Genomic DNA, 8562 nt, shown 5'->3' with positions numbered 1-8562 from the left:
ACTGTGGTCTCGGAGCTGTCAAAGGTACATTTTCTGACATAATTTATTTGACAGTTTACTGCTGTTACTTCATTTGCTTGTTTTTTTCTCTTCCTCTCTTTCTTTAAATAATCACTTTCACCACAAAATGACCATTTGTCTAATAATTACTCACCCCGCAGTTGCTTGCCCTGCAGAAATGTTTTACATGGTAAGGTTTTATTGAAAAGTCATGTGTTTGTAAAGTACTGAGCGTCCCACTGGATATATTGGACTTGGATTGTTCTACATGAGTTGTTTGAGAGTTTTTTTTTTTGGGATGTTTTGATGTAGTTTGTTCTCTGTTTTTCTCATATGCCTTCAGGGTGAGCAGATGATGAGTAATTCATGTACAAATAATCATCTTGTGGGTTCGGTATTCCTTTATCTTATATATATGTAAATTTGCAGTGTTTTGTTTTAAATGTTTTTTTTCTCTTCCTTTTCATAGTTATATGTAATTATACTCTTTTTTAGGGTCCGGCTCTGCCAACAGGCCCTTTATTATTTGCCAGTATTCTCCTCCTTCTCTTTCTAAAGAAACAACCCATTTGACTTGAACTCTACAAAGTAAATTCTGTTTTATAAATTTCTCAATCCACCACAAAGTAACACAACACCATGAGAAAACAAAAGGCTGCAAATTGTTATTTTCCTCAGGGCTTCTCAAATCTTAAAGGAGAGGTTCTTTATGAATGCAGATAAATCAGATAATGAAATAATATTACTACACAATGCAAACATGGTCTGACACCAGGGTATTACATAAGTAAATAACTAAAAGTACATATAAAAATAAAGAAATCAGGGTACAGGCACACAGATAAAGGGGTATATTCAGTCAGAAAATTCAGGGAAGAAAGTATATCTATCGTTTATCGGCCAAATGAGTTGTGATATCAGCATATCAGGGAAAAATCCAATATTGTGCATGTAGCAGAAAATAAAACTTGAGAAAATAGCTGATAACAAACACATTTTAAACGATATAATATGTGGAATGAAGAACACGATGTAAAGTAAGAAAGAAGATGGTGGTGTTAATGTGCAGAAATTTCAGTCTATATATCTGGAAAATGCTTACAAACACTTATCTTCTCAGTATTATTACCATTGTTGTTGTTATTAATATTATTATCGTTATTATTAATATGTGTGTTGTTCTGAACCTATACACAGTTATGTAACCTTAATGATTCAGTTAGTGATGTTTTAGTGTGTAATAAGAACATATATCAGTGTATCTCAGTCAGATCTAAAAAATAGTAACTCTGTTCAAGCTGTTAGATTTTGTTTGTAAGGAGAGGGTAAAGAGGAAGGACAGAGGTGAGTGTGACATGCAACAAAGGGCCCTCAATTGTTTTCACTATTAAATGTTGGTAGATAATACGGATGGTTCGTCAGTCATGTAAACCTCCTCATCCAAAATCAAAAAGGCAAATATCACATATAACATGTTCCCTCTATAAAACCTGTTCTCTTTAACATCAGGCTTCATTCTGAGAAAAGGAAGATTTCTACATTAACAATTACTCAAAAGAGGAACTGAGGACTTGTGAAAGCAGTCAACGTCATTTGCTAGGACTACCACATCTTTCAATGCACACACCTACAATAATGCATCCTGTCCCATTTCACCCTGTAGCAGCCTGGCCACCAAATTACCAAAAATCTGTTAGGGGCACTCCTGACGCTCTTGGCAGGGTGCACATGACTGCAGTTCTAAACATAAATAGGCACGTACATGTAAGCAAAGTGGAAATTGTGTAATGAACAGTGAGTAAGAAATTGCAGCCCTGGTAACAATCACACTGTGTAATAGGGCGTCATACGTATTTATTCTTGGCCCTTTTCTGCTTCTTCCTGAGAAGAGGAGGTGTGAGTTACTATGAACCAACTGCATGATGTCACCACCACATTTACTGTAAACTGTTTGTATGCACAGGACAAAACTTCACATGCTGGTGTGGGAAACTCATTCAGGTCGGGCGTTGCAGCTTTCAAAGGTAAATTCGTGACATTACTTTTTTTAATATGAACAGATTAGTAACAACAAAAAGACAAAAGAACTGCAAACGGTCGTGAAAATGAAATAACTGTAACACGTGGACAGCTTTGGGCAGAAAACTGTTTAAAACAATTATGGGGGTTTTTTTCACTCTTTTACTTTAAAATGTGAGAAATTTAAGTGTGACTGTGTAACAAAGACAAAAATGCAGTTTGAGGAAAAGCTAAAGAGGTAAAAACATTTTTTAAAAAAAGAGGGTATTTTCGATTAATTAAAACTGGGTGCAGACAGTAAAAACAAAAGTGTTACTACTGTTTAGACATGTCAGGTACAGAGTCTACCTCAGGGGCACGAATATAGACTGTGCAGGCAGTGTTGTTCCTCTGGGGCCCCTAAGGCAGAGTGAGGGGGCCTGTGAATGACTCAGCTACACCTGTGTTTATTAAAAAACTCACATTAAATAAATAAAAAGGTGCTATTTGCGATGCAAACCCATCTGTCAGAATTTACTTTTCTTTTCTTCTTTGCTACTGACTATTTTACTCAATCTAACACAATGAAATGCTTATCTTACAAAACTATAAAAACTCTGAATAAACTAAATATCTTATGCTATTTGGTATGTTTGTCATACAGAGGTATGCAATGAACATTGTTGGGTAACACGTGTGTCAATGTTGTCTAATGTCAAGTCTCTATTTGATCATGTGACCAGACGATCTGATACAGGCGCTAGTTTAGGCACAAAAACTGTCAAGACTGACAAGCTGAGCACATCTGCAGGTCCAGTGATCAGTCAATGAACAGAAGGAAAACGCGCGCGCACGTGTGTGTGTGTGTGTGTGTGTGTGTGTGTGTGTGTGTGTGTGTGTGTGTGTGTGTGTGTGTGTGTGTCGTATAACTAGAAACTAGTGTGCATTTGAGCCTGTCTTATCTACCTTACACCACTGGTCTGCCTACAATATGCTTGCAAAGGTCTTTTCAAAAATTCGTCTCATTATTATTATTATTATTATTATTATTATTATTATTATTATTGTTATTATTACATTTTCTGTTTTGTATATGATTATTGCAGATGATTGATGTTATGTAACCCAGGACAGGTTACAGTTAGTTCATTACTCAGTTCATGCTGTTTGGTGAAATGAGAATATGAATCAGAAAACAAAAGACGAAGTGAATTCATCTGTCATGTAACCCTCCTCATCCTTAATCAGAGGGTAGAGGTTCATTCAGCAAGTAGTGAGGCATCAAGTACAGAAGACACAACACGTCCTAAACCAACGTACATTAATATTAAACATTACAGTGAATTACTGAAACAACATGATGATGTTCTGTGGCTGCAGTAAAGACCTCACAGCAGCACGTATGTCACCAGGACTTGTTCTACTACATAAAACTGCATCATTTATTAAACATTATTTGCAGATCATGTGCAGGTCACTGAATGATGTCAGGTAGAGATTAAACAACATGCTGCCTTTCTATAACCTCATCTCTTCAACAACAGGTTTCACTCTGAAAAATGGAAGATCTACACATGGCCCACTCCTCACAGGACGAAAGCTGTGATTACACCTACATCACTGGTTATACCTCCAAAAACACAATCCACTTCTCCGACAAGCACTATTATTTTGTCTTTGCCCCCTACGTCACCTACAGCACCAACGACTCCTACGGTGCCTTCTTCTATAATGAAGACGCTGGATCCATCATAAAAGTGGTGACATGCATTACCGTTTTTATCGGCCTTCCTTTGACCCTCATGGCCATCTATGCACTCTACTCTCAGGTATGGACTTAAAGACTGAGTTTTATTTCCTGTTTGTGTCATGTGTTTCCTGTATGCATCTTTCTGTGAAGGATTGCAAACCTGCGAGACAAAAAAAAAGCACAAACGCTCTGGAAAAGAAGCTGAGTTAGTGACATGCATTCATGGGACAATAACATTTGCAAATTGAGAGCAGAGAAGGAGACTGGAGCTCAGTTTATCATTGCAAGTCCCCCGGCAGTCTTCATCAGCCTAACTAGGGGCTGGTCCAAGACAAACCTGAGCCAGCCCTAACTATATGCTTTATCAAAAAGGAAAGTCTTGAGTCTAGTCTTAACAATGGAGATGGTGTCTGCCTCCCGGGACTAAACAGGAAGATGGTTCTACAGAAGCGGTGCTTGATAGCTGAAGGGTGGATATTTGTGGATGAAATGTTGCTCCACATATGGCTCTCCATCTTTCAGGTAGAACCTTAGTAAAATACGGGTCACTGGTAACTAAAGATCCCCAGCTAAAAAGAAAAAAATAAAATAAAATTTGCAAGCTATCTAGCCTTAGCTACACATTTGAATTTTGGACAGATACCGTAAAGCAGTTAAAGGCCCAGTCCCTTTTACTCGCCCAGTGTGGCGACACATTTTGACAAATATAGGCCTGTCTCAAGTAGAGGCCCGGTCTGGTTGCCAAACAGTTCATTTTCATAGAAGTTCTGAAGTATAAAAGCGGGTTGTTGGCTGCCACAAATTATGTGTCCATTCCTGGATTACCCTGCAAGTTATTCATATTCCTTCAGTCTGTAAGAGTCCTCAGATCAATTAATTGATTGTTTTAACAGGATAAAGTGATGTTGTGTCGGTATGTTGAGTGCCGTAATCCTTGAGTACCGTAACTCTCTTTGATGCACTGTCTTGTAGTTACATAAAATGAACTATTCATAATTGATTCATTATTAGACTCACAAATCAGTCTTTAGACGCTTTGCTTAACTAAAGACTGATGACTCTCTCCCTGATTTTGTGTTTAGATGGGCGGATACAATTTCAGAGTTTAAAAAAACTCCCTACGTTGCAGAACCAGTAGTAAATCTGCAGGGCGGTCCTTCGGTGGCTCGCTGAACTCTTGTGCTCATAAACATAGTCCCACTAGAAACACGTGTAGCGGTACAAAATGGCTCAAGTCGCTGTAAGTCCTTCATTTCCACAATCTTGTGGACTGAGCACACGTTTGGTAAAACGGAGTTAAATCTCTCGGCATCCATTTTCAAGCTCTCTGTGTGTTTGTGTCCTTGCAGACGGTGTGTTAAACATACTTAAGAAAGGAGTGTCCCCAGACTATCAGAAGGTGGAGATCTCTGATTGTCTGGTGGTGAGACTGATTTGTTATCTGAAGCCTAATTTTTAAAAACATAATATTCATACTGGTTTGAAGAAACAATTTGTTTCCCGCCTTTGCTGAGCGACAGTTTTGTGTGGAAGGAATTAAAGGCCAGTCCCAAATACAGGCCTGTTGATTTAATTCCTTTAAAGCCGCTACAAGGAACTTTTAACTGGATATGCAAAAGTCTGTGGTTTCTGCTGATGTCTGTGCGTGACCTACAACAGCAAATGAGACCATCGGTGTGAAGATAAGCTATTTCTATATAGTGTATATCCACACCTTTAGGAAACTGTCTCTGGGTCCGCCCCAGGTCGCTTCCAGGACGAAACGATTTACGGCACTCAGACGGCACACGTCATCTTACCTAGCTGCTTACATTTATAGTGACTCTTATAAATAGTCGCTATTCCTCCTCCTCGACCCGACGTCCGCGGGGAGTTAAAATAGCAGCAATCATCGGGTAAAAGTTCTGTGAAAGCACTGGACTCACCAACAGTCAGCCACGTCTCAGTCACACAGAGAAAATCCAATCCTCGGGAAGTCAGGAAATCCTTCAGGATAAACGTTTTGTTCGCTAGCGATCTAGCATTTACCAGCCCAATCCTGGCAGGAGCCGGCGGGTCGACGGCGTTAGCTGTCCGGGGAGCCACACATAGAGGCCCAGGGGCTGGAACACCTCATCCGGGCCGACGACAGGTACCAGCCAGGCGTCGACAGGGTCCAGCGAGTGCTGAGATATAAAGAGGCGAGGCACCGCTCCATACTCAGTCCAGGAAGCCGTGGAAGTGCTCGCCAAACAGGCCTTCAGCCTTACCAGCCGACCGCTGCGTTTACCCCGGCGGCGGTGGTGGTGCTTACGCCGGAGAGGTGGAGCTGGGGCGCGGCAGAGGTGAGCTGGGATCCCCGATAGGAGCGGGGGCAAAGTTTTCCCGTCTTGTTGTTTCATTCATCCCCAAAACAAACACATGCGCAAGCCAGGTAAGCGTCTTTACGACAATACACGCTAGAGCTCATGGGAAATGTAGGCTTCATTCTGGCAAAACACTACCGCTTTTGTCCACAGGGTCGCCAAAACCAACTCAAAATGAAAGTTCCTTGTAGGGGCTTTAAGTAAATAATAGCCTGGGCTACTAGTGGAAGTTTTCCAATACTGAATTACCAGTTTTATGAGGTGTAACAGAAAAGTAATATAACGAGTAGTGTAATGAGTTGCTGTTGGCAGGGAGTGATAAGTACAGTAATATGATTTACTTTTGAAAAGAGTAACAAGTCATAAGTAATATATTACATTTTCAGTGTAATGAGCCCAACACTGATTATAGGGCACTCATCATAGGAACTGCTGTATGAAGATATGGTAAACAGCTGCAAAGCTGCAGAACATCTGGCCCTTCGTCTGGTTACTACAGTGATCGGCACAAAATTTATCAAAAAGATTGAAAAAAAAGTATCAATGGCTCTGAATACAATTCAGTCAGGAGAGACTGATTTTTTTTATGCTAAAACGAATATTTATTAACATGTGCATGTAAGAATGAAAATATGGAAAGTCTCTGGAGATTAGACGCCATACAGATGGCCTGCAGGTGATTAATCCATAGTCGAATAAGGAACATTTTTACAATTGTTTGTTTACTTGTGTTTTCCTGCAGGTGCGAAGTGACCACGTTACTCCAATCTACGTCATCAACCTTCTCGTCTCTGACCTCATTCAGCTCTGCTGCTTGATCGTTGAGGCGACACAGCCGAAGGACTGGACGACACACGTTGTCTTTTGTCTGATTTACTATTTTTGTGTGGGGGCCAGTGTTGGCTTCATGGTGTGTGTCGCCCTGGAAAGGTAATTGTCTGTCTGTCCAGTAAGTGTAGAGCTCCTTCTGTCTGACCTTTGTTGGACTGCAGAATTCTGAAGCTGTGTCTCTTGTATTTCAGGTATTTGGTCGTCGCCTGCCCACTGTGGTACCGCTTCAGACGAACCATCAAGATCTCTGTGCTGGTCTGTGTCGTGGTCTGGGCCATTCCTGTTGTCGGTCTCCTCCCTTTATTCTTCTGGAAAAACTGTAAGATTAAAGAGAAGATCTTCACCGTCTTTTTACTCCTTCCCCTCCCACTGCTCATATTCTTCCTGGGTGGGACCCTCAGAGCTCTGTCTGCCTCCATCTCGGTCCCATCTGATGAAAAACGGCGTGTTGTAGGAATGTTGGTCCTGGTGCTGCTGATTTACACACTACTGTTCCTGCCCACGCTCATTTTGTTAGTCGTATATGGAGCTAGAGATAACGACACCCTCAGAAGCCTGTTTCCTATGTTTTTTAGGTTGAGTCCTCTTGCAGATTTAGTTCTGTATGTTTTTATGAAGAAAGGTGCCATAGACAGGCTCTTGGCTGCTGTGTGTTGTTGCAGAATGGACAGCAATGAAATCAGCAGTCCAGCAGTATCGATGATGACAACATGTCTACAGTCAGTTTCATGTAGGCAGACACAGAGGGACACAGAGATGGAGACAGAGGAGAAAACAGAAGACATGTAGGCTGACAGAAAGGATAGAGACAGGTTCAGATTCAGTCTGACATGATTTCCAATAAGACACCTAACCAGAGTCCTGTACGCATCCTTTTTTTGAAAACCTGCAACCACCTCATCCTCGGGCTGCAAAGTTTCATGGCTGGAGTCCTCCACGTCGGTGACCAATGTGACCACGGGGTCAAAGGTTACACTTGTCTCACTGACTTTCAAAATAAAAGCAACTGCAGCTTGATAATAGTGATTTAAATGTTAGAATATTACACATATACTGCACAGCTTTTTACTTTGTTTTACTCTGAAAAATGAAAAATAGATTTTTGTTCTCACCCCCTGCCCGCCTGCGTTGAGTTCCTTTTTACCTGTGAATTTATTTATATATACATATTTTTACCTGTGAATTTATTTATATATACATATTTTTACCTGTTACACAGCTTTTTGCGGGTTACCCACTGGGTCCCAGACCCGGTGCAGGACTCTGCACCTAACTGTAGATACCAGGGAGTCCTGACTCTGCTGTGGGAGATCTGCTTGTTGAGAAATTTGTGATGGCTTCAACAAATGTTATTAAAATGCTTTTATTAATTTATTATCTGTACGTTGATGTCTTTCATTATTATGCTTTAATCACAGAAACAAAACAGATTATTTTTGATTCACTGAGCTCATTAAAGCTGCCACACTGTCTTAAACTAAACCTTTATTTAGACTGTTTTTATATGTTTTACACAGAGAGAGCATCTTAACAAGTCTGCAGGACTTTCTATTGTTTTTGTGTCTCATATTCATGTTAGTGAGGTTGTATGTTGTTGACTTTCCTGTTGTAATTTTTTTGTACAGTTAATAAACTAAG

General features: G+C 40.4%; 1 pseudogene; it reads left to right on the top strand.

The window, feature by feature from the left end:
- The first annotated feature begins 1789 nt into the window (after positions 1–1789).
- Positions 1790–8298, top strand: LOC125903032 (ovarian cancer G-protein coupled receptor 1-like; annotated as a pseudogene).
- Positions 8299–8562: the final 264 nt, after the last annotated feature.

Source organism: Epinephelus fuscoguttatus, linkage group LG16, assembly GCF_011397635.1.
Source record: "Epinephelus fuscoguttatus linkage group LG16, E.fuscoguttatus.final_Chr_v1".
In the NCBI taxonomy this organism is placed as follows: Eukaryota; Metazoa; Chordata; class Actinopteri; order Perciformes; family Serranidae; genus Epinephelus; species Epinephelus fuscoguttatus.
This window is presented reverse-complemented; position numbering and strand designations above follow the sequence as displayed.